This window comes from Coffea arabica, chromosome 11e, assembly GCF_036785885.1.
Source record: "Coffea arabica cultivar ET-39 chromosome 11e, Coffea Arabica ET-39 HiFi, whole genome shotgun sequence".
Classification (NCBI taxonomy): domain Eukaryota; kingdom Viridiplantae; phylum Streptophyta; class Magnoliopsida; order Gentianales; family Rubiaceae; genus Coffea; species Coffea arabica.
Genome location: NC_092331.1, coordinates 32,026,233 through 32,049,091, shown reverse-complemented (window position 1 = coordinate 32,049,091; position 22,859 = coordinate 32,026,233). Strand labels below are relative to the sequence as shown.

Genomic DNA, 22,859 nt, shown 5'->3' with positions numbered 1-22,859 from the left:
CCCGCAACTCTAAATTATCATGAAATCAATCCTTCACGCTTGCAGTCAGGGGTGGCAATTCGGGTCCAAATCAGGTTGGCGGGTCGGGTTCGGGTCAACAGACCCGCCAGAAAATCTGTTGACCCGAACCCCGACCCGCCAACCCGTGACGGGTCAGGTATGCTGACCCGAACCCGAAGATTTCAGGTTTACGGGGCGGCGGGTCGACCCGAAATGACCCGAAACTTAATTTTAATTTTTTAATTTATCACTGTAATTTCTAATAAAATCAATTTCTCACAAAACTAATTACATAATCAAGTAATAAAAATTTAAATAAATGATTCCAAATCAAATCTAAAATAAATTAAACACCGTAAAAGTGTTTTATCCCAAGCAAAATATAAAATAAATTAAAACAATATAAAAGTGAAAAATAATATAATATATTATTTGTCCAAGTATAATAATTTCAACTTCACACAAATTAAATAAATTCGTTTAGCATTAAGTAATTAATGCCTTTGAAAAAAAGAATAACTTAGTTTAGTTAGATAAAATTATTTTTATGTTTATTAAATTATTTTTAACTCGTAAACGGGTCATATCGGGTCATATCAGGTCACCACGGGTTGACCCGAAATCGACCGGTTTTCTTTTCGGGTTCATCGGGTCCAACCGGATTCTGACCCGAATTCCCGAAACCTCAACCCAAACCCATTAATTTCGTGTTAGGCTCGTGTCGTGTTTTCAGGTCGTGTCGAAAATTGCCACCCCTAGTTGCGGTGATACATTTGCGCCGACAAATTTGAGCGACGATCCGGGCTTTGATCGAGCCGTACCGTTCCTGATTTGTCTCGCGCCTTCAGACCCGCCTTCATGATTCGACAAGAAGCAAAATATAAAGCAATCGTTCCGACGGAGCTAAATTACTACAGGATAAAGAACGAATAGGAAATTTGGATTTCGAAACAAAAAAGAGAGGGGTGCAACACGAGGACTTCCCAGGGGGTCACCCATCCTAGTACCACTCTCGCCCAAGCACGCTTAACTTCGGAGTTCTGATGGGATCCGGTGCATTAGTGCTGGTATGGTCGCACCCGCCATGTTCCTTTCGCTTTATTCTTTTAAACTACCCCGTCCTGCGAAGCAGTGTGGCTTTTCTAGACCGAAATTCATTTTAAGCGTCAATTCAAGCATTTTCCTCTTATCCTTTTATTTATTTACTTTATTTTTCTTTTTGTTATTGATTTGCACCCTGTTTTTTTCCCTCATCCCGCAACTCTAAATTATCATGAAATCAATCCTTCACGCTTGCAGTCAGGGGTGGCAATTCGGGTCCAAATCAGGTTGGCGGGTCGGGTTCGGGTCAACAGACCCGCCAGAAAATCTGTTGACCCGAACCCCGACCCGCCAACCCGTGACGGGTCAGGTATGCTGACCCGAACCCGAAGATTTCAGGTTTACGGGGCGGCGGGTCGACCCGAAATGACCCGAAACTTAATTTTAATTTATTAATTTATCACTGTAATTTCTAATAAAATCAATTTCTCACAAAACTAATTACATAATCAAGTAATAAAAATTTAAATAAATGATTCCAAATCAAATCTAAAATAAATTAAACACCGTAAAAGTGTTTTATCCCAAGCAAAATATAAAATAAATTAAAACAATATAAAAGTGAAAAATAATATAATATATTATTTGTCCAAGTATAATAATTTCAACTTCACACAAATTAAATAAATTCGTTTAGGATTAAGTAATTAATGCCTTTGAAAAAAAGAATAACTTAGTTTAGTTAGATAAAATTATTTTTATGTTTATTAAATTATTTTTAACTCGTAAACGGGTCATATCGGGTCATATCAGGTCACCACGGGTTGACCCGAAATCGACCGGTTATCTTTTCGGGTTCATCGGGTCCAACCCGATTCTGACCCGAATTCCCGAAACCTCAACCCAAACCCATTAATTTCGTGTTAGGCTCGTGTCGTGTTTTCAGGTCGTGTCGAAAATTGCCACCCCTAGTTGCGGTGATACATTTGCGCCGACAAATTTGAGCGACGATCCGGGCTTTGATCGAGCCGTACCGTTCCTGATTTGTCTCGCGCCTTCAGACCCGCCTTCATGCTTCGACAAGAAGCAAAATATAAAGCAATCGTTCCGACGGAGCTAAATTACTACAGGATAAAGAACGAATAGGAAATTTGGATTTCGAAACAAAAAAGAGAGGGGTGCAACACGAGGACTTCCCAGGGGGTCACCCATCCTAGTACTACTCTCGCCCAAGCACGCTTAACTTCGGAGTTCTGATGGGATCCGGTGCATTAGTGCTGGTATGGTCGCACCAGCCATGTTCCTTTCGCTTTATTCTTTTAAACTACCCCGTCCTGCGAAGCAGTGTGGCTTTTCTTGACCGAAATTCATTTTAAGCGTCAATTCAAGCATTTTCCTCTTATCCTTTTATTTATTTACTTTATTTTTCTCTTTGTTATTGATTTGCACCCTGTTTTTTTCCCTCATCCCGCAACTCTAAATTATCATGAAATCAATCCTTCACGCTTGCAGTCAGGGGTGGCAATTCGGGTCCAAATCAGGTTGGCGGGTCGGGTTCGGGTCAACAGACCCGCCAGAAAATCTGTTGACCCGAACCCCGACCCGCCAACCCGTGACGGGTCAGGTATGCTGACCCGAACCCGAAGATTTCAGGTTTACGGGGCGGCGGGTCGACCCGAAATGACCCGAAACTTAATTTTAATTTTTTAATTTATCACTGTAATTTCTAATAAAATCAATTTCTCACAAAACTAATTACATAATCAAGTAATAAAAACTTAAATAAATGATTCCAAATCAAATCTAAAATAAATTAAACACCGTAAAAGTGTTTTATCCCAAGCAAAATATAAAATAAATTAAAACAATATAAAAGTGAAAAATAATATAATATATTATTTGTCCAAGTATAATAATTTCAACTTCACACAAATTAAATAAATTCGTTTAGGATTAAGTAATTAATGCCTTTGAAAAAAAGAATAACTTAGTTTAGTTAGATAAAATTATTTTTATGTTTATTAAATTATTTTTAACTCGTAAACGGGTCATATCGGGTCATATCAGGTCACCACGGGTTGACCCGAAATCGACCGGTTTTCTTTTCGGGTTCATCGGGTCCAACCGGATTCTGACCCGAATTCCCGAAATCTCAACCCAAACCCATTAATTTCGTGTTAGGCTCGTATCGTGTTTTCAGGTCGTGTCGAAAATTGCCACCCCTAGTTGCGGTGATACATTTGCGCCGACAAATTTGAGCGACGATCCGGGCTTTGATCGAGCCGTACCGTTCCTGATTTGTCTCGCGCCTTCAGACCCGCCTTCATGCTTCGACAAGAAGCAAAATATAAAGCAATCGTTCCGACGGAGCTAAATTACTACAGGATAAAGAACGAATAGGAAATTTGGATTTCGAAACAAAAAAGAGAGGGGTGCAACACGAGGACTTCCCAGGGGGTCACCCATCCTAGTACCACTCTCGCCCAAGCACGCTTAACTTCGGAGTTCTGATGGGATCCGGTGCATTAGTGCTGGTATGATCGCACCCGCCATTTTCCTTTCGCTTTATTCCTTTAAACTACCCAGTCCTGCGAAGCAGTGTGGCTTTTCTAGACCGAAATTCATTTTAAGCGTCAATTCAAGCATTTTCCTCTTATCCTTTTATTTATTTACTTTATATTTTTTTTGTTATTGATTTGCACCTTATTTTTTTCCCTCATCCCGCAACTCTAAATTATCATGAAATCAATCCTTCACGCTTGCGGTGATACATTTGCGCCGACAAATTTGAGCGACGATCCGGGCTTTGATCGAGCCGTACCGTTCCTGATTTGTCTCGCGCCTTCAGACCCGCATTCTTGCTTCGACAAGAAGCAAAATATAAAGCAATCGTTCCGACGGAGCTAAATTACTACAGGATAAAGAACGAATAGGAAATTTGGATTTCGAAACAAAAATGAGAGGGGTGCAACACGAGGACTTCCCAGGGGGTCACCCATCCTAGTACTACTCTCGCCCAAGCACGCTTAACTTCGGAGTTCTGATGGGATCCGGTGCATTAGTGCTGGTATGATCGCACCCGCCATGTTCCTTTCGCTTTATTCTTTTAAACCACCCCGTGCTGCGAAACAGTGTGGCTTTTCTAGACCGAAATTCATTTTAAGCTTCGATTCAAGCATTTTCCTCTTATCCTTTTATTTATTTACTTTATATTTTTTTTGTTATTGATTTGCACCTTATTTTTTTCCCTCATCCCGCAACTCTAAATTATCATGAAATCAATCCTTCACGCTTGCGGTGATACATTTGCGCCGACAAATTTGAGCGAAGATCCGGGCTTTGATCGAGCAATACCGTTCCTGATTTGTCTCGCGCCTTCAGACCCGCCTTCATGCTTCGACAAGAACCAAAATATAAAGCAGTCGTTCCGACGGAGCTAAATTACTACAGGATAAAGAACGAATAGGAAATTTGGATTTCGAAACAAAAATGAGAGTGGTGCAACACGAGGACTTCCCAGGGGGTCACCCATCCTAGTACTACTCTCGCCTAAGCACGCTTAACTTCGGAGTTCTGATTGGATCCGGTGCATTAATGCTGAAATGATCGCACCCGCCATTTTCCTTTCGCTTTATTCCTTTAAACTACCCAGTCCTGCGAAGCAGTGTGGCTTTTCTAGGCCGAAATTCATTTTAAGCGTCAATTCAAGCATTTTCCTCTTATTCTTTTATTTATTTACTTTATATTTTTTTTGTTATTGATTTGCACCTTATTTTTTTCCCTCATCCCGCAACTCTAAATTATCATGAAATCAATCCTTCACGCTTGCGGTGATACATTTGCGCCGACAAATTTGAGCGACGATCCGAGCTTTGATCGAGCCGTACCGTTCCTGATTTGTCTCGCGCCTTCAGACCCGCATTCATGCTTCGACAAGAAGCAAAATATAAAGCAATCGTTCCGACGGAGCTAAATTACTACAGGATAAAGAACGAATAGGAAATTTGGATTTCGAAACAAAAAAGAGAGGGGTGCAACACGAGGACATCCCAGGGGGTCACCCATCCTAGTACTACTCTCGCCCAAGCACGCTTAACTTCGGAGTTCTGATGGGATCCGGTGCAATAGTGCTGGTATGATCGCACCCGCCATTTTCCTTTCGCTTTATTCCTTTAAACTACCCAGTCCTGCGAAGCAGTGTGGCTTTTCTAGACCGAAATTCATTTTAAGCGTCAATTCAAGCATTTTCCTCTTATCCTTTTATTTATTTACTTTATATTTTTTTTGTTATTGATTTGCACCTTATTTTTTTCCCTCATCCCGCAACTCTAAATTATCATGAAATCAATCCTTCACGCTTGCGGTGACACATTTGCGCCGACAAATTTGAGCGACGATCCGGGCTTTGATCGAGCAATACCGTTCCTGATTTGTCTCGCGCCTTCAGACCCGACTTCATGCTTCGACAAGAAGCAAAATATAAAGCAGTCGTTCCGACGGAGCTAAATTACTAACGGATAAAGAACGAATCGGAAATTTGGATTTCGAAACAAAAATGAGAGGGGTGCAACACGAGGACTTCCCAGGGGGTCACCCATCCTAGTACTACTCTCGCCTAAGCACGCTTAACTTCGGAGTTCTGATTGGATCCGGTGCATTAATGCTGGTATGATCGCACCCGCCATTTTCCTTTCGTTTTATTCCTTTAAACTACCCAGTCCTGCGAAGCAGTGTGGCTTTTCTAGACCGAAATTCATTTTAAGCGTCAATTCAAGCATTTTCCTCTTATTCTTTTATTTATTTACTTTATATTTTTTTTGTTATTGATTTGCACCTTATTTTTTTCCCTCATCCCGCAACTCTAAATTATCATGAAATCAATCCTTCACGCTTGCGGTGATACATTTGCGCCGACAAATTTGAGCGACGATCCGAGCTTTGATCGAGCCGTACCGTTCCTGATTTGTCTCGCGCCTTCAGACCCGCATTCATGCTTCGACAAGAAGCAAAATATAAAGCAATCGTTCCGACGGAGCTAAATTACTACAGGATAAAGAACGAATAGGAAATTTGGATTTCGAAACAAAAAAGAGAGGGGTGCAACACGAGGACATCCCAGGGGGTCACCCATCCTAGTACTACTCTCGCCCAAGCACGCTTAACTTCGGAGTTCTGATGGGATCCGGTGCAATAGTGCTGGTATGATCGCACCCGCCATTTTCCTTTCGCTTTATTCCTTTAAACTACCCAGTCCTGCGAAGCAGTGTGGCTTTTCTAGACCGAAATTCATTTTAAGCGTCAATTCAAGCATTTTCCTCTTATCCTTTTATTTATTTACTTTATATTTTTTTTGTTATTGATTTGCACCTTATTTTTTTCCCTCATCCCGCAACTCTAAATTATCATGAAATCAATCCTTCACGCTTGCGGTGACACATTTGCGCCGACAAATTTGAGCGACGATCCGGGCTTTGATCGAGCAATACCGTTCCTGATTTGTCTCGCGCCTTCAGACCCGACTTCATGCTTCGACAAGAAGCAAAATATAAAGCAGTCGTTCCGACGGAGCTAAATTACTAACGGATAAAGAACGAATCGGAAATTTGGATTTCGAAACAAAAATGAGAGGGGTGCAACACGAGGACTTCCCAGGGGGTCACCCATCCTAGTACTACTCTCGCCTAAGCACGCTTAACTTCGGAGTTCTGATTGGATCCGGTGCATTAATGCTGGTATGATCGCACCCGCCATTTTCCTTTCGTTTTATTCCTTTAAACTACCCAGTCCTGCGAAGCAGTGTGGCTTTTCTAGACCGAAATTCATTTTAAGCGTCAATTCAAGCATTTTCCTCTTATTCTTTTATTTATTTACTTTATATTTTTTTTGTTATTGATTTGCACCTTATTTTTTTCCCTCATCCCGCAACTCTAAATTATCATGAAATCAATCCTTCACGCTTGCGGTGATACATTTGCGCCGACAAATTTGAGCGACGATCCGAGCTTTGATCGAGCCGTACCGTTCCTGATTTGTCTCGCGCCTTCAGACCCGCATTCATGCTTCGACAAGAAGCAAAATATAAAGCAATCGTTCCGACGGAGCTAAATTACTACAGGATAAAGAACGAATAGGAAATTTGGATTTCGAAACAAAAAAGAGAGGGGTGCAACACGAGGACATCCCAGGGGGTCACCCATCCTAGTACTACTCTCGCCCAAGCACGCTTAACTTCGGAGTTCTGATGGGATCCGGTGCAATAGTGCTGGTATGATCGCACCCGCCATTTTCCTTTCGCTTTATTCCTTTAAACTACCCAGTCCTGCGAAGCAGTGTGGCTTTTCTTGACCGAAATTCATTTTAAGCGTCAATTCAAGCATTTTCCTCTTATTCTTTTATTTATTTACTTTATATTTTTTTTGTTATTGATTTGCACCTTATTTTTTTCCCTCATCCCGCAACTCAAAATTATCATGAAATCAATCCTTCACGCTTGCGGTGATACATTTGCGCCGACAAATTTGAGCGACGATCCGGGCTTTGATCGAGCAATACCGTTCCTGATTTGTCTCGCGCCTTCAGACCCGCCTTCATGCTTCGACAAGAACCAAAATATAAAGCAGTCGTTCCGACGGAGCTAAATTACTACAGGATAAAGAACGAATAGGAAATTTGGATTTCGAAACAAAAATGAGAGTGCAACACGAGGACTTCCCAGGGGGTCACCCATCCTAGTACTACTCTCGCCCAAGCACGCTTAACTTCGGAGTTCTGATGGGATCCGGTGCATTAGTGCTGGTATGATCGCACCCGCCATGTTCCTTTCGCTTTATTCTTTTAAACTACCCCGTCCTGCGAAGCAGTGTGGCTTTTCTAGACCGAAATTCATTTTAAGCGTCAATTCAAGCATTTTCCTCTTATCCTTTTATTTATTTACTTTATTTTTTTTTTGTTATTGATTTGCACCCTGTTTTTTTCCCTCATCCCGCAACTCTAAATTATCATGAAATCAATACTTCACGCTTGCAGTCAGGGGTGGCAATTCGGGTCCAAATCAGGTTGGCGGGTCGGGTTCGGGTCAACAGACCCGTCAGAAAATCTGTTGACCCGAACCCCGACCCGCCAACCCGTGACGGGTCAGGTATGCTGACCCGAACCCGAAGATTTCAGGTTTACGGGGCGGCGGGTCGACCCGAAATGACCCGAAACTTAATTTTAATTTATTAATTTATCACTGTAATTTCTAATAAAATCAATTTCTCACAAAATTAATTACATAATCAAGTAATAAAAATTTAAATAAATGATTCCAAATCAAATCTAAAATAAATTAAACACCGTAAAAGTGTTTTATCCCAAGCAAAATATAAAATAAATTAAAACAATATAAAAGTGAAAAATAATATAATATATTATTTGTCCAAGTATAATAATTTCAACTTCACACAAATTAAATAAATTTGTTTAGGATTAAGTAATTAATGCCTTTGAAAAAAAGAATAACTTAGTTTAGTTAGATAAAATTATTTTTATGTTTATTAAATTATTTTTAACTCGTAAACGGGTCATATCGGGTCATATCAGGTCACCACGGGTTGACCCGAAATCGACCGGTTTTCTTTTCGGGTTCATCGGGTCCAACCGGATTCTGACCCGAATTCCCGAAACCTCAACCCAAACCCATTAATTTCGTGTTAGGCTCGTATCGTGTTTTCAGGTCGTGTCGAAAATTGCCACCCCTAGTTGCGGTGATACATTTGCGCCGACAAATTTGAGCGACGATCCGGGCTTTGATCGAGCCGTACCGTTCCTGATTTGTCTCGCGCCTTCAGACCCGCCTTCATGCTTCGACAAGAAGCAAAATATAAAGCAATCGTTCCGACGGAGCTAAATTACTACAGGATAAAGAACGAATAGGAAATTTGGATTTCGAAACAAAAAAGAGAGGGGTGCAACACGAGGACTTCCCAGGGGGTCACCCATCCTAGTACCACTCTCGCCCAAGCACGCTTAACTTCGGAGTTCTGATGGGATCCGGTGCATTACTGCTGGTATGATCGCACCCGCCATGTTCCTTTCGCTTTATTCTTTTAAACTACCCCGTGCTGCGAAACAGTGTGGCTTTTCTAGACCGAAATTCATTTTAAGCTTCGATTCAAGCATTTTCCTCTTATCCTTTTATTTATTTACTTTATATTTTTTTTGTTATTGATTTGCACCTTATTTTTTTCCCTCATCCCGCAACTCAAAATTATCATGAAATCAATCCTTCACGCTTGCGGTGATACATTTGCGCCGACAAATTTGAGCGACGATCCGGGCTTTGATCGAGCAATACCGTTCCTGATTTGTCTCGCGCCTTCAGACCCGCCTTCATGCTTCGACAAGAAGCAAAATATAAAGCAATCGTTCCGACGGAGCTAAATTACTACAGGATATAGAACGAATAGGAAATATGGATTTCGAAACAAAAATGAGAGGGGTGCAACACGAGGACTTCCCAGGGGGTCACCCATCCTAGTACTACTCTCGCCCAAGCACGCTTAACTTTGGAGTTCTGATGGGATCCGGTGCAATAGTGCTGGTATGATCGCACCCGCCATGTTCCTTTCGCTTTATTCTTTTAAACCACCCCGTGCTGCGAAACAGTGTGGCTTTTCTAGACCGAAATTCATTTTAAGATTCAATTCAAGCATTTTCCTCTTATCCTTTTATTTATTTACTTTATATTTTTTTTGTTATTGATTTGCACCTTATTTTTTTCCCTCATCCCGCAACTCTAAATTATCATGAAATCAATCCTTCACGCTTGCGGTGATACATTTGCGCCGACAAATTTGAGCGACGATCCGGGCTTTGATCGAGCCGTACCGTTCCTGATTTGTCTCGCGCCTTCAGACCCGCCTTCATGCTTCGACAAGAAGCAAAATATAAAGCAATCGTTCCGACGGAGCTAAATTACTACAGGATAAAGAACGAATAGGAAATTTGGATTTCGAAACAAAAAAGAGAGGGGTGCAACACGAGGACTTCCCAGGGGGTCACCCATCCTAGTACCACTCTCGCCCAAGCACGCTTAACTTCGGAGTTCTGATGGGATCCGGTGCATTAGTGCTGGTATGATCGCACCCGCCATGTTCCTTTCGCTTTATTCTTTTAAACCACCCCGTGCTGCGAAACAGTGTGGCTTTTCTAGACCGAAATTCATTTTAAGCTTCGATTCAAGCATTTTCCTCTTATCCTATTATTTATTTACTTTATATTTTTTTTGTTATTGATTTGCACCTTATTTTTTTCCCTCATCCCGCAACTCAAAATTATCATGAAATCAATCCTTCACGCTTGCGGTGATACATTTGCGCCGACAAATTTGAGCGACGATCCGGGCTTTGATCGAGCAATACCGTTCCTGATTTGTCTCGCGCCTTCAGACCCGCCTTCATGCTTCGACAAGAAGCAAAATATAAAGCAGTCGTTCCGACGGAGCTAAATTACTACAGGATAAAGAACGAATAGGAAATTTGGATTTCGAAACAAAAATGAGAGGGGTGCAACACGAGGACTTCCCAGGGGGTCACCCATCCTAGTACTACTCTCGCCTAAGCACGCTTAACTTCGGAGTTCTGATGGGATCCGGTGCATTAATGCCGGTATGATCGCACGCGCCATTTTTCTTTCGCTTTATTCCTTTAAACTACCCAGTCCTGCGAAGCAGTGTGGCTTTTCTAGACCGAAATTCATTTTAAGCGTCAATTCAAGCATTTTACTCTTATCCTTTTATTTATTTACTTTATTTTTTTTTTGTTATTGATTTGCACCTTATTTTTGTCCCTTATCCCGCAACTCTAAATTATCATGAAATCAATCCTTCACGCTTGCGGTGATACATTTGCGCCGACAAATTTGAGCGACGATCCGGGCTTTGATCGAGCAATACCGTTCCTGATTTGTCTCGCGCCTTCAGACCCGCCTTCATGCTTCGACAAGAAGCAAAATATAAAGCAGTCGTTCCGACGGAGCTAAATTACTACAGGATAAAGAACGAATAGGAAATTTGGATTTCGAAACAAAAATGAGAGGGGTGCAACACGAGGACTTCCCAGGGGGTCACCCATCCTAGTACTACTCTCGCCTAAGCACGCTTAACTTCGGAGTTCTGATGGGATCCGGTGCATTAATGCCGGTATGATCGCACGCGCCATTTTTCTTTCGCTTTATTCCTTTAAACTACCCAGTCCTGCGAAGCAGTGTGGCTTTTCTAGACCGAAATTCATTTTAAGCGTCAATTCAAGCATTTTACTCTTATCCTTTTATTTATTTACTTTATTTTTTTTTTGTTATTGATTTGCACCTTATTTTTGTCCCTCATCCCGCAACTCTAAATTATCATGAAATCAATCCTTCACGCTTGCGGTGATACATTTGCGCCGACAAATTTGAGCGACGATCCGAGCTTTGATCGAGCCGTACCGTTCCTGATTTGTCTCGCGCCTTCAGACCCGCATTCATGCTTCGACAAGAAGCAAAATATAAAGCAATCGTTCCGACGGAGCTAAATTACTACAGGATAAAGAACGAATAGGAAATTTGGATTTCGAAACAAAAAAGAGAGGGGTGCAACACGAGGACTTCCCAGGGGGTCACCCATCCTAGTACTACTCTCGCCCAAGCACGCTTAACTTCGGAGTTCTGATGGGATCCGGTGCAATAGTGCTGGTATGATCACACCCGCCATGTTCCTTTCGCTTTATTCTTTTAAACCACCCCGTGCTGCGAAACAGTGTGGCTTTTCTAGACCGAAATTCATTTTAAGCTTCAATTCAAGCATTTTCCTCTTATCCTTTTATTTATTTACTTTATATTTTTTTGTTATTGATTTGCACCTTATTTTTTTCCCTCATCCCGCAACTCTAAATTATCATGAAATCAAACCTTCACGCTTGCGGTGATACATTTGCGCCGACAAATTTGAGCGACGATCCGGGCTTTGATCGAGCCGTACCGTTCCTGATTTGTCTCGCGCCTTCAGACCCGCCTTCATGCTTCGACAAGAAGCAAAATATAAAACAATCGTTCCGACGGAGCTAAATTACTACAGGATAAAGAACGAATAGGAAATTTGGATTTCGAAACAAAAAAGAGAGGGGTGCAACACGAGGACTTCCCAGGGGGTCACCCATCCTAGTACTATTCTCGCCCAAACACGCTTAACTTCGGAGTTCTGATGGGATCCGGTGCATTAGTGCTGGTATGATCGCACCCGCCATGTTCCTTTCGCTTTATTCTTTTAAACCACCCCGTGCTGCGAAACAGTGTGGCTTTTCTAGACCGAAATTCATTTTAAGCTTCGATTCAAGCATTTTCCTCTTATCCTTTTATTTATTTACTTTATATTTTTTTTGTTATTGATTTGCACCTTATTTTTTTCCCTCATCCCGCAACTCTAAATTATCATGAAATCAATCCTTCACGCTTGCGGTGATACATTTGCGCCGACAAATTTGAGCGAAGATCCGGGCTTTGATCGAGCAATACCGTTCCTGATTTGTCTCGCGCCTTCAGACCCGCCTTCATGCTTCGACAAGAACCAAAATATAAAGCAGTCGTTCCGACGGAGCTAAATTACTACAGGATAAAGAACGAATAGGAAATTTGGATTTCGAAACAAAAATGAGAGGGGTGCAACACGAGGACTTCCCAGGGGGTCACCCATCCTAGTATTACTCTCGCCTAAGCACGCTTAACTTCGGAGTTCTGATTGGATCCGGTGCATTAATGCTGATATGATCGCACCCGCCATTTTCCTTTCGCTTTATTCCTTTAAACTACCCAGTCCTGCGAAGCAGTGTGGCTTTTCTAGACCGAAATTCATTTTAAGCGTCAATTCAAGCATTTTCCTCTTATTCTTTTATTTATTTACTTTATATTTTTTTTGTTGTTGATTTGCACCTTATTTTTTTCCCTCATCCCGCAACTCTAAATTATCATGAAATCAATCCTTCACGCTTGCGGTGATACATTTGCGCCGACAAATTTGAGCGACGATCCGAGCTTTGATCGAGCCGTACCGTTCCTGATTTGTCTCGCGCCTTCAGACCCGCATTCATGCTTCGACAAGAAGCAAAATATAAAGCAATCGTTCTGACGGAGCTAAATTACTACAGGATAAAGAACGAATAGGAAATTTGGATTTCGAAACAAAAAAGAGAGGGGTGCAACACGAGGACATCCCAGGGGGTCACCCATCCTAGTACTACTCTCGCCCAAGCACGCTTAACTTCGGAGTTCTGATGGGATCCGGTGCATTTGTACTGGTATGATCGCACCCGCCATGTTCCTTTCGCTTTATTCTTTTAAACCACCCCGTGCTGCGAAACAGTGTGGCTTTTCTAGACCGAAATTCATTTTAAGCTTCGATTCAAGCATTTTCCTCTTATCCTTTTATTTATTTACTTTATATTTTTTTTGGTATTGATTTGCACCTTATTTTTTTCCCTCATCCCGCAACTCTAAATTATCATGAAATCAATCCTTCACGCTTGCGGTGACACATTTGCGCCGACAAATTTGAGCGACGATCCGGGCTTTGATCGAGCAATACCGTTCCTGATTTGTCTCGCGCCTTCAGACCCGACTTCATGCTTCGACAAGAAGCAAAATATAAAGCAGTCGTTCCGACGGAGCTAAATTACTACAGGATAAAGAACGAATCGGAAATTTGGATTTCGAAACAAAAATGAGAGGGGTGCAACACGAGGACTTCCCAGGGGGTCACCCATCCTAGTACAACTCTCGCCTAAGCACGCTTAACTTCGGAGTTCTGATTGGATCCGGTGCATTAATGCTGGTATGATCGCACCCGCCATTTTCCTTTCGTTTTATTCCTTTAAACTACCCAGTCCTGCGAAGCAGTGTGGCTTTTCTAGACCGAAATTCATTTTAAGCGTCAATTCAAGCATTTTCCTCTTATTCTTTTATTTATTTACTTTATATTTTTTTTGTTATTGATTTGCACCTTATTTTTTTCCCTCATCCCGCAACTCTAAATTATCATGAAATCAATCCTTCACGCTTGCGGTGATACATTTGCGCCGAAAAATTTGAGCGACGATCCGGGCTTTGATCGAGCAATACCGTTCCTGATTTGTCTCGCGCCTTCAGACCCGCCTTCATGCTTCGACAAGAACCAAAATATAAAGCAGTCGTTCCGACGGAGCTAAATTACTACAGGATAAAGAACGAATAGGAAATTTGGATTTCGAAACAAAAATGAGAGTGCAACACGAGGACTTCCCAGGGGGTCACCCATCCTAGTACTACTCTCGCCCAAGCACGCTTAACTTCGGAGTTCTGATGGGATCCGGTGCATTAGTGCTGGTATGATCGCACCCGCCATGTTCCTTTCGCTTTATTCTTTTAAACTACCCCGTCCTGCGAAGCAGTGTGGCTTTTCTAGACCGAAATTCATTTTAAGCGTCAATTCAAGCATTTTCCTCTTATCCTTTTATTTATTTACTTTATTTTTTTTTTGTTATTGATTTGCACCCTGTTTTTTTCCCTCATCCCGCAACTCTAAATTATCATGAAATCAATACTTCACGCTTGCAGTCAGGGGTGGCAATTCGGGTCCAAATCAGGTTGGCGGGTCGGGTTCGGGTCAACAGACCCGTCAGAAAATCTGTTGACCCGAACCCCGACCCGCCAACCCGTGACGGGTCAGGTATGCTGACCCGAACCCGAAGATTTCAGGTTTACGGGGCGGCGGGTCGACCCGAAATGACCCGAAACTTAATTTTAATTTATTAATTTATCACTGTAATTTCTAATAAAATCAATTTCTCACAAAATTAATTACATAATCAAGTAATAAAAATTTAAATAAATGATTCCAAATCAAATCTAAAATAAATTAAACACCGTAAAAGTGTTTTATCCCAAGCAAAATATAAAATAAATTAAAACAATATAAAAGTGAAAAATAATATAATATATTATTTGTCCAAGTATAATAATTTCAACTTCACACAAATTAAATAAATTTGTTTAGGATTAAGTAATTAATGCCTTTGAAAAAAAGAATAACTTAGTTTAGTTAGATAAAATTATTTTTATGTTTATTAAATTATTTTTAACTCGTAAACGGGTCATATCGGGTCATATCAGGTCACCACGGGTTGACCCGAAATCGACCGGTTTTCTTTTCGGGTTCATCGGGTCCAACCGGATTCTGACCCGAATTCCCGAAACCTCAACCCAAACCCATTAATTTCGTGTTAGGCTCGTATCGTGTTTTCAGGTCGTGTCGAAAATTGCCACCCCTAGTTGCGGTGATACATTTGCGCCGACAAATTTGAGCGACGATCCGGGCTTTGATCGAGCCGTACCGTTCCTGATTTGTCTCGCGCCTTCAGACCCGCCTTCATGCTTCGACAAGAAGCAAAATATAAAGCAATCGTTCCGACGGAGCTAAATTACTACAGGATAAAGAACGAATAGGAAATTTGGATTTCGAAACAAAAAAGAGAGGGGTGCAACACGAGGACTTCCCAGGGGGTCACCCATCCTAGTACCACTCTCGCCCAAGCACGCTTAACTTCGGAGTTCTGATGGGATCCGGTGCATTAGTGCTGGTATGATCGCACCCGCCATGTTCCTTTCGCTTTATTCTTTTAAACCACCCCGTGCTGCGAAACAGTGTGGCTTTTCTAGACCGAAATTCATTTTAAGCTTCGATTCAAGCATTTTCCTCTTATCTTATTATTTATTTACTTTATATTTTTTTTGTTATTGATTTGCACCTTATTTTTTTCCCTCATCCCGCAACTCAAAATTATCATGAAATCAATCCTTCACGCTTGCGGTGATACATTTGCGCCGACAAATTTGAGCGACGATCCGGGCTTTGATCGAGCAATACCGTTCCTGATTTGTCTCGCGCCTTCAGACCCGCCTTCATGCTTCGACAAGAACCAAAATATAAAGCAGTCGTTCCGACGGAGCTAAATTACTACAGGATAAAGAACGAATAGGAAATTTGGATTTCGAAACAAAAATGAGAGTGCAACACGAGGACTTCCCAGGGGGTCACCCATCCTAGTACTACTCTCGCCCAAGCACGCTTAACTTCGGAGTTCTGATGGGATCCGGTGCATTAGTGCTGGTATGATCGCACCCGCCATGTTCCTTTCGCTTTATTCTTTTAAACTACCCCGTCCTGCGAAGCAGTGTGGCTTTTCTAGACCGAAATTCATTTTAAGCGTCAATTCAAGCATTTTCCTCTTATCCTTTTATTTATTTACTTTATTTTTTTTTTGTTATTGATTTGCACCCTGTTTTTTTCCCTCATCCCGCAACTCTAAATTATCATGAAATCAATACTTCACGCTTGCAGTCAGGGGTGGCAATTCGGGTCCAAATCAGGTTGGCGGGTCGGGTTCGGGTCAACAGACCCGTCAGAAAATCTGTTGACCCGAACCCCGACCCGCCAACCCGTGACGGGTCAGGTATGCTGACCCGAACCCGAAGATTTCAGGTTTACGGGGCGGCGGGTCGACCCGAAATGACCCGAAACTTAATTTTAATTTATTAATTTATCACTGTAATTTCTAATAAAATCAATTTCTCACAAAATTAATTACATAATCAAGTAATAAAAATTTAAATAAATGATTCCAAATCAAATCTAAAATAAATTAAACACCGTAAAAGTGTTTTATCCCAAGCAAAATATAAAATAAATTAAAACAATATAAAAGTGAAAAATAATATAATATATTATTTGTCCAAGTATAATAATTTCAACTTCACACAAATTAAATAAATTTGTTTAGGATTAAGTAATTAATGCCTTTGAAAAAAAGAATAACTTAGTTTAGTTAGATAAAATTATTTTTATGTTTATTAAATTATTTTTAACTCGTAAACGGGTCATATCGGGTCATATCAGGTCACCACGGGTTGACCCGAAATCGACCGGTTTTCTTTTCGGGTTCATCGGGTCCAACCGGATTCTGACCCGAATTCCCGAAACCTCAACCCAAACCCATTAATTTCGTGTTAGGCTCGTATCGTGTTTTCAGGTCGTGTCGAAAATTGCCACCCCTAGTTGCGGTGATACATTTGCGCCGACAAATTTGAGCGACGATCCGGGCTTTGATCGAGCCGTACCGTTCCTGATTTGTCTCGCGCCTTCAGACCCGCCTTCATGCTTCGACAAGAAGCAAAATATAAAGCAATCGTTCCGACGGAGCTAAATTACTACAGGATAAAGAACGAATAGGAAATTTGGATTTCGAAACAAAAAAGAGAGGGGTGCAACACGAGGACTTCCCAGGGGGTCACCCATCCTAGTACCACTCTCGCCCAAGCACGCTTAACTTCGGAGTTCTGATGGGATCCGGTGCATTAGTGCTGGTATGATCGCACCCGCCATGTTCCTTTCGCTTTATTCTTTTAAACCACCCCGTGCTGCGAAACAGTGTGGCTTTTCTAGACCGAAATTCATTTTAAGCTTCGATTCAAGCATTTTCCTCTTATCCTATTATTTATTTACTTTATATTTTTTTTGTTATTGATTTGCACCTTATTTTTTTCCCTCATCCCGCAACTCAAAATTATCATGAAATCAATCCTTCACGCTTGCGGTGATACATTTGCGCCGACAAATTTGAGCGACGATCCGGGCTTTGATCGAGCAATACCGTTCCTGATTTGTCTCGCGCCTTCAGACCCGCCTTCATGCTTCGACAAGAAGCAAAATATAAAGCAGTCGTTCCGACGGAGCTAAATTACTACAGGATAAAGAACGAATAGGAAATTTGGATTTCGAAACAAAAATGAGAGGGGTGCAACACGAGGACTTCCCAGGGGGTCACCCATCCTAGTACTACTCTCGCCTAAGCACGCTTAACTTCGGAGTTCTGATGGGATCCGGTGCATTAATGCCGGTATGATCGCACGCGCCATTTTTCTTTCGCTTTATTCCTTTAAACTACCCAGTCCTGCGAAGCAGTGTGACTTTTCTAGACCGAAATTCATTTTAAGCGTCAATTCAAGCATTTTACTCTTATCCTTTTATTTATTTACTTTATTTTTTTTTTGTTATTGATTTGCACCTTATTTTTGTCCCTTATCCCGCAACTCTAAATTATCATGAAATCAATCCTTCACGCTTGCGGTGATACATTTGCGCCGACAAATTTGAGCGACGATCCGGGCTTTGATCGAGCAATACCGTTCCTGATTTGTCTCGCGCCTTCAGACCCGCCTTCATGCTTCGACAAGAAGCAAAATATAAAGCAGTCGTTCCGACGGAGCTAAATTACTACAGGATAAAGAACGAATAGGAAATTTGGATTTCGAAACAAAAATGAGAGGGGTGCAACACGAGGACTTCCCAGGGGGTCACCCATCCTAGTACTACTCTCGCCTAAGCACGCTTAACTTCGGAGTTCTGATGGGATCCGGTGCATTAATGCCGGTATGATCGCACGCGCCATTTTTCTTTCGCTTTATTCCTTTAAACTACCCAGTCCTGCGAAGCAGTGTGGCTTTTCTAGACCGAAATTCATTTTAAGCGTCAATTCAAGCATTTTACTCTTATCCTTTTATTTATTTACTTTATTTTTTTTTTGTTATTGATTTGCACCTTATTTTTGTCCCTCATCCCGCAACTCTAAATTATCATGAAATCAATCCTTCACGCTTGCGGTGATACATTTGCGCCGACAAATTTGAGCGACGATCCGAGCTTTGATCGAGCCGTACCGTTCCTGATTTGTCTCGCGCCTTCAGACCCGCATTCATGCTTCGACAAGAAGCAAAATATAAAGCAATCGTTCCGACGGAGCTAAATTACTACAGGATAAAGAACGAATAGGAAATTTGGATTTCGAAACAAAAAAGAGAGGGGTGCAACACGAGGACTTCCCAGGGGGTCACCCATCCTAGTACTACTCTCGCCCAAGCACGCTTAACTTCGGAGTTCTGATGGGATCCGGTGCAATAGTGCTGGTATGATCACACCCGCCATGTTCCTTTCGCTTTATTCTTTTAAACCACCCCGTGCTGCGAAACAGTGTGGCTTTTCTAGACCGAAATTCATTTTAAGCTTCAATTCAAGCATTTTCCTCTTATCCTTTTATTTATTTACTTTATATTTTTTTTGTTATTGATTTGCACCTTATTTTTTTCCCTCATCCCGCAACTCTAAATTATCATGAAATCAAACCTTCACGCTTGCGGTGATACATTTGCGCCGACAAATTTGAGCGACGATCCGGGCTTTGATCGAGCCGTACCGTTCCTGATTTGTCTCGCGCCTTCAGACCCGCCTTCATGCTTCGACAAGAAGCAAAATATAAAACAATCGTTCCGACGGAGCTAAATTACTACAGGATAAAGAACGAATAGGAAATTTGGATTTCGAAACAAAAAAGAGAGGGGTGCAACACGAGGACTTCCCAGGGGGTCACCCATCCTAGTACTATTCTCGCCCAAACACGCTTAACTTCGGAGTTCTGATGGGATCCGGTGCATTAGTGCTGGTATGATCGCACCCGCCATGTTCCTTTCGCTTTATTCTTTTAAACCACCCCGTGCTGCGAAACAGTGTGGCTTTTCTAGACCGAAATTCATTTTAAGCTTCGATTCAAGCATTTTCCTCTTATCCTTTTATTTATTTACTTTATATTTTTTTTGTTATTGATTTGCACCTTATTTTTTTCCCTCATCCCGCAACTCTAAATTATCATGAAATCAATCCTTCACGCTTGCGGTGATACATTTGCGCCGACAAATTTGAGCGAAGATCCGGGCTTTGATCGAGCAATACCGTTCCTGATTTGTCTCGCGCCTTCAGACCCGCCTTCATGCTTCGACAAGAACCAAAATATAAAGCAGTCGTTCCGACGGAGCTAAATTACTACAGGATAAAGAACGAATAGGAAATTTGGATTTCGAAACAAAAATGAGAGGGGTGCAACACGAGGACTTCCCAGGGGGTCACCCATCCTAGTACTACTCTCGCCTAAGCACGCTTAACTTCGGAGTTCTGATTGGATCCGGTGCATTAATGCTGATATGATCGCACCCGCCATTTTCCTTTCGCTTTATTCCTTTAAACTACCCAGTCCTGCGAAGCAGTGTGGCTTTTCTAGACCGAAATTCATTTTAAGCGTCAATTCAAGCATTTTCCTCTTATTCTTTTATTTATTTACTTTATATTTTTTTTGTTGTTGATTTGCACCTTATTTTTTTCCCTCATCCCGCAACTCTAAATTATCATGAAATCAATCCTTCACGCTTGCGGTGATACATTTGCGCCGACAAATTTGAGCGACGATCCGAGCTTTGATCGAGCCGTACCGTTCCTGATTTGTCTCGCGCCTTCAGACCCGCATTCATGCTTCGACAAGAAGCAAAATATAAAGCAATCGTTCTGACGGAGCTAAATTACTACAGGATAAAGAACGAATAGGAAATTTGGATTTCGAAACAAAAAAGAGAGGGGTGCAACACGAGGACATCCCAGGGGGTCACCCATCCTAGTACTACTCTCGCCCAAGCACGCTTAACTTCGGAGTTCTGATGGGATCCGGTGCATTTGTACTGGTATGATCGCACCCGCCATGTTCCTTTCGCTTTATTCTTTTAAACCACCCCGTGCTGCGAAACAGTGTGGCTTTTCTAGACCGAAATTCATTTTAAGCTTCGATTCAAGCATTTTCCTCTTATCCTTTTATTTATTTACTTTATATTTTTTTTGGTATTGATTTGCACCTTATTTTTTTCCCTCATCCCGCAACTCTAAATTATCATGAAATCAATCCTTCACGCTTGCGGTGACACATTTGCGCCGACAAATTTGAGCGACGATCCGGGCTTTGATCGAGCAATACCGTTCCTGATTTGTCTCGCGCCTTCAGACCCGACTTCATGCTTCGACAAGAAGCAAAATATAAAGCAGTCGTTCCGACGGAGCTAAATTACTACAGGATAAAGAACGAATCGGAAATTTGGATTTCGAAACAAAAATGAGAGGGGTGCAACACGAGGACTTCCCAGGGGGTCACCCATCCTAGTACAACTCTCGCCTAAGCACGCTTAACTTCGGAGTTCTGATTGGATCCGGTGCATTAATGCTGGTATGATCGCACCCGCCATTTTCCTTTCGTTTTATTCCTTTAAACTACCCAGTCCTGCGAAGCAGTGTGGCTTTTCTAGACCGAAATTCATTTTAAGCGTCAATTCAAGCATTTTCCTCTTATTCTTTTATTTATTTACTTTATATTTTTTTTGTTATTGATTTGCACCTTATTTTTTTCCCTCATCCCGCAACTCTAAATTATCATGAAATCAATCCTTCACGCTTGCGGTGATACATTTGCGCCGACAAATTTGAGCGACGATCCGAGCTTTGATCGAGCCGTACCGTTCCTGATTTGTCTCGCGCCTTCAGACCCGCATTCATGCTTCGACAAGAAGCAAAATATAAAGCAATCGTTCCGACGGAGCTAAATTACTACAGGATAAAGAACGAATAGGAAATTTGGATTTCGAAACAAAAAAGAGAGGGGTGCAACACGAGGACATCCCAGGGGGTCACCCATCCTAGTACTACTCTCGCCCAAGCACGCTTAACTTCGGAGTTCTGATGGGATCCGGTGCAATAGTGCTGGTATGATCGCACCCGCCATTTTCCTTTCGCTTTATTCCTTTAAACTACCCAGTCCTGCGAAGCAGTGTGGCTTTTCTAGACCGAAATTCATTTTAAGCGTCAATTCAAGCATTTTCCTCTTATCCTTTTATTTATTTACTTTATATTTTTTTTGTTATTGATTTGCACCTTATTTTTTTCCCTCATCCCGCAACTCTAAATTATCATGAAATCAATCCTTCACGCTTGCGGTGATACATTTGCGCCGACAAATTTGAGCGACGATCCGGGCTTTGATCGAGCCGTACCGTTCCTGATTTGTCTCGCGCCTTCAGACCCGCATTCTTGCTTCGACAAGAAGCAAAATATAAAGCAATCGTTCCGACGGAGCTAAATTACTACAGGATAAAGAACGAATAGGAAATTTGGATTTCGAAACAAAAAAGAGAGGGGTGCAACACGAGGACTTCCCAGGGGGTCACCCATCCTAGTACTATTCTCGCCCAAACACGCTTAACTTCGGAGTTCTGATGGGATCCGGTGCATTAGTGCTGGTATGATCGCACCCGCCATGTTCCTTTCGCTTTATTCTTTTAAACCACCCCGTGCTGCAAAACAGTGTGGCTTTTCTAGACCGAAATTCATTTTAAGCTTCGATTCAAGCATTTTCCTCTTATCCTATTATTTATTTACTTTATATTTTTTTTGTTATTGATTTGCACCTTATTTTTTTCCCTCATCCCGCAACTCAAAATTATCATGAAATCAATCCTTCACGCTTGCGGTGATACATTTGCGCCGACAAATTTGAGCGACGATCCGGGCTTTGATCGAGCAATACCGTTCCTGATTTGTCTCGCGCCTTCAGACCCGCCTTCATGCTTCGACAAGAAGCAAAATATAAAGCAATCGTTCTGACGGAGCTAAATTACTACAGGATAAAGAACGAATAGGAAATTTGGATTTCGAAACAAAAAAAAATTGGGGTGCAACACGAGGACTTCCCAGGGGGTCACCCATTCTAGTACTACTCTCGCCTAAGCACGCTTAACTTCGGAGTTCTGATGGGATCCGGTGCATTAATGCTGGTATGATCGCACCCGCCATTTTCCTTTCGCTTTATTCCTTTAAACTACCCAATCCTGCGAAGCAGTGTGGCTTTTCT

General features: G+C 41.8%; 35 non-coding genes across 35 annotated transcripts; all 35 read right to left on the bottom strand.

Annotated features, from left to right (window-relative positions):
- Positions 1-962: 962 nt before the first annotated feature.
- Positions 963-1,081, bottom strand: LOC140030433 (5S ribosomal RNA). Its single transcript, XR_011834348.1, has one exon. It is a non-coding gene; the product is annotated as a 5S ribosomal RNA (ribosomal RNA).
- Positions 1,082-2,216: 1,135 nt separating this feature from the next.
- Positions 2,217-2,335, bottom strand: LOC140030020 (5S ribosomal RNA). Its single transcript, XR_011833934.1, has one exon. It is a non-coding gene; the product is annotated as a 5S ribosomal RNA (ribosomal RNA).
- Positions 2,336-3,470: 1,135 nt separating this feature from the next.
- LOC140030742 (5S ribosomal RNA) lies at positions 3,471-3,589 on the bottom strand. The gene has a single exon (XR_011834661.1). It is a non-coding gene; the product is annotated as a 5S ribosomal RNA (ribosomal RNA).
- Positions 3,590-4,003: 414 nt separating this feature from the next.
- Positions 4,004-4,122, bottom strand: LOC140032142 (5S ribosomal RNA). Its single transcript, XR_011836067.1, has one exon. It is a non-coding gene; the product is annotated as a 5S ribosomal RNA (ribosomal RNA).
- Positions 4,123-4,536: 414 nt separating this feature from the next.
- LOC140023881 (5S ribosomal RNA) lies at positions 4,537-4,655 on the bottom strand. Its single transcript, XR_011827847.1, has one exon. It is a non-coding gene; the product is annotated as a 5S ribosomal RNA (ribosomal RNA).
- Positions 4,656-5,069: 414 nt separating this feature from the next.
- Positions 5,070-5,188, bottom strand: LOC140031506 (5S ribosomal RNA). Its single transcript, XR_011835428.1, has one exon. It is a non-coding gene; the product is annotated as a 5S ribosomal RNA (ribosomal RNA).
- A 414-nt stretch (positions 5,189-5,602) lies between these two features.
- LOC140032133 (5S ribosomal RNA) lies at positions 5,603-5,721 on the bottom strand. Its single transcript, XR_011836058.1, has one exon. It is a non-coding gene; the product is annotated as a 5S ribosomal RNA (ribosomal RNA).
- Positions 5,722-6,135: 414 nt separating this feature from the next.
- On the bottom strand, positions 6,136-6,254 carry LOC140031505 (5S ribosomal RNA). Its single transcript, XR_011835427.1, has one exon. It is a non-coding gene; the product is annotated as a 5S ribosomal RNA (ribosomal RNA).
- Positions 6,255-6,668: 414 nt separating this feature from the next.
- LOC140032132 (5S ribosomal RNA) lies at positions 6,669-6,787 on the bottom strand. Its single transcript, XR_011836057.1, has one exon. It is a non-coding gene; the product is annotated as a 5S ribosomal RNA (ribosomal RNA).
- Positions 6,788-7,201: 414 nt separating this feature from the next.
- On the bottom strand, positions 7,202-7,320 carry LOC140031504 (5S ribosomal RNA). Its single transcript, XR_011835426.1, has one exon. It is a non-coding gene; the product is annotated as a 5S ribosomal RNA (ribosomal RNA).
- Positions 7,321-7,731: 411 nt separating this feature from the next.
- LOC140029957 (5S ribosomal RNA) lies at positions 7,732-7,850 on the bottom strand. The gene has a single exon (XR_011833872.1). It is a non-coding gene; the product is annotated as a 5S ribosomal RNA (ribosomal RNA).
- A 1,134-nt stretch (positions 7,851-8,984) lies between these two features.
- Positions 8,985-9,103, bottom strand: LOC140031567 (5S ribosomal RNA). The gene has a single exon (XR_011835488.1). It is a non-coding gene; the product is annotated as a 5S ribosomal RNA (ribosomal RNA).
- A 414-nt stretch (positions 9,104-9,517) lies between these two features.
- LOC140031068 (5S ribosomal RNA) lies at positions 9,518-9,636 on the bottom strand. Its single transcript, XR_011834989.1, has one exon. It is a non-coding gene; the product is annotated as a 5S ribosomal RNA (ribosomal RNA).
- Positions 9,637-10,050: 414 nt separating this feature from the next.
- LOC140030741 (5S ribosomal RNA) lies at positions 10,051-10,169 on the bottom strand. Its single transcript, XR_011834660.1, has one exon. It is a non-coding gene; the product is annotated as a 5S ribosomal RNA (ribosomal RNA).
- Positions 10,170-10,583: 414 nt separating this feature from the next.
- On the bottom strand, positions 10,584-10,702 carry LOC140032033 (5S ribosomal RNA). Its single transcript, XR_011835959.1, has one exon. It is a non-coding gene; the product is annotated as a 5S ribosomal RNA (ribosomal RNA).
- A 414-nt stretch (positions 10,703-11,116) lies between these two features.
- On the bottom strand, positions 11,117-11,235 carry LOC140032032 (5S ribosomal RNA). The gene has a single exon (XR_011835958.1). It is a non-coding gene; the product is annotated as a 5S ribosomal RNA (ribosomal RNA).
- Positions 11,236-11,649: 414 nt separating this feature from the next.
- Positions 11,650-11,768, bottom strand: LOC140030760 (5S ribosomal RNA). Its single transcript, XR_011834679.1, has one exon. It is a non-coding gene; the product is annotated as a 5S ribosomal RNA (ribosomal RNA).
- A 413-nt stretch (positions 11,769-12,181) lies between these two features.
- LOC140030992 (5S ribosomal RNA) lies at positions 12,182-12,300 on the bottom strand. Its single transcript, XR_011834912.1, has one exon. It is a non-coding gene; the product is annotated as a 5S ribosomal RNA (ribosomal RNA).
- A 414-nt stretch (positions 12,301-12,714) lies between these two features.
- LOC140023273 (5S ribosomal RNA) lies at positions 12,715-12,833 on the bottom strand. The gene has a single exon (XR_011827243.1). It is a non-coding gene; the product is annotated as a 5S ribosomal RNA (ribosomal RNA).
- A 414-nt stretch (positions 12,834-13,247) lies between these two features.
- Positions 13,248-13,366, bottom strand: LOC140031673 (5S ribosomal RNA). Its single transcript, XR_011835596.1, has one exon. It is a non-coding gene; the product is annotated as a 5S ribosomal RNA (ribosomal RNA).
- Positions 13,367-13,780: 414 nt separating this feature from the next.
- On the bottom strand, positions 13,781-13,899 carry LOC140032364 (5S ribosomal RNA). The gene has a single exon (XR_011836290.1). It is a non-coding gene; the product is annotated as a 5S ribosomal RNA (ribosomal RNA).
- Positions 13,900-14,310: 411 nt separating this feature from the next.
- Positions 14,311-14,429, bottom strand: LOC140029956 (5S ribosomal RNA). The gene has a single exon (XR_011833871.1). It is a non-coding gene; the product is annotated as a 5S ribosomal RNA (ribosomal RNA).
- A 1,134-nt stretch (positions 14,430-15,563) lies between these two features.
- On the bottom strand, positions 15,564-15,682 carry LOC140030740 (5S ribosomal RNA). The gene has a single exon (XR_011834659.1). It is a non-coding gene; the product is annotated as a 5S ribosomal RNA (ribosomal RNA).
- Positions 15,683-16,093: 411 nt separating this feature from the next.
- LOC140029954 (5S ribosomal RNA) lies at positions 16,094-16,212 on the bottom strand. Its single transcript, XR_011833869.1, has one exon. It is a non-coding gene; the product is annotated as a 5S ribosomal RNA (ribosomal RNA).
- A 1,134-nt stretch (positions 16,213-17,346) lies between these two features.
- Positions 17,347-17,465, bottom strand: LOC140030738 (5S ribosomal RNA). The gene has a single exon (XR_011834657.1). It is a non-coding gene; the product is annotated as a 5S ribosomal RNA (ribosomal RNA).
- A 414-nt stretch (positions 17,466-17,879) lies between these two features.
- LOC140032031 (5S ribosomal RNA) lies at positions 17,880-17,998 on the bottom strand. Its single transcript, XR_011835957.1, has one exon. It is a non-coding gene; the product is annotated as a 5S ribosomal RNA (ribosomal RNA).
- A 414-nt stretch (positions 17,999-18,412) lies between these two features.
- Positions 18,413-18,531, bottom strand: LOC140032030 (5S ribosomal RNA). Its single transcript, XR_011835956.1, has one exon. It is a non-coding gene; the product is annotated as a 5S ribosomal RNA (ribosomal RNA).
- Positions 18,532-18,945: 414 nt separating this feature from the next.
- On the bottom strand, positions 18,946-19,064 carry LOC140030759 (5S ribosomal RNA). The gene has a single exon (XR_011834678.1). It is a non-coding gene; the product is annotated as a 5S ribosomal RNA (ribosomal RNA).
- A 414-nt stretch (positions 19,065-19,478) lies between these two features.
- On the bottom strand, positions 19,479-19,597 carry LOC140030991 (5S ribosomal RNA). Its single transcript, XR_011834911.1, has one exon. It is a non-coding gene; the product is annotated as a 5S ribosomal RNA (ribosomal RNA).
- A 414-nt stretch (positions 19,598-20,011) lies between these two features.
- Positions 20,012-20,130, bottom strand: LOC140032402 (5S ribosomal RNA). Its single transcript, XR_011836327.1, has one exon. It is a non-coding gene; the product is annotated as a 5S ribosomal RNA (ribosomal RNA).
- Positions 20,131-20,544: 414 nt separating this feature from the next.
- LOC140031672 (5S ribosomal RNA) lies at positions 20,545-20,663 on the bottom strand. Its single transcript, XR_011835595.1, has one exon. It is a non-coding gene; the product is annotated as a 5S ribosomal RNA (ribosomal RNA).
- Positions 20,664-21,077: 414 nt separating this feature from the next.
- Positions 21,078-21,196, bottom strand: LOC140032363 (5S ribosomal RNA). The gene has a single exon (XR_011836289.1). It is a non-coding gene; the product is annotated as a 5S ribosomal RNA (ribosomal RNA).
- Positions 21,197-21,610: 414 nt separating this feature from the next.
- LOC140031502 (5S ribosomal RNA) lies at positions 21,611-21,729 on the bottom strand. The gene has a single exon (XR_011835424.1). It is a non-coding gene; the product is annotated as a 5S ribosomal RNA (ribosomal RNA).
- Positions 21,730-22,143: 414 nt separating this feature from the next.
- Positions 22,144-22,262, bottom strand: LOC140030990 (5S ribosomal RNA). Its single transcript, XR_011834910.1, has one exon. It is a non-coding gene; the product is annotated as a 5S ribosomal RNA (ribosomal RNA).
- A 415-nt stretch (positions 22,263-22,677) lies between these two features.
- Positions 22,678-22,796, bottom strand: LOC140031639 (5S ribosomal RNA). Its single transcript, XR_011835561.1, has one exon. It is a non-coding gene; the product is annotated as a 5S ribosomal RNA (ribosomal RNA).
- Between the last annotated feature and the right edge of the window lie 63 nt (positions 22,797-22,859).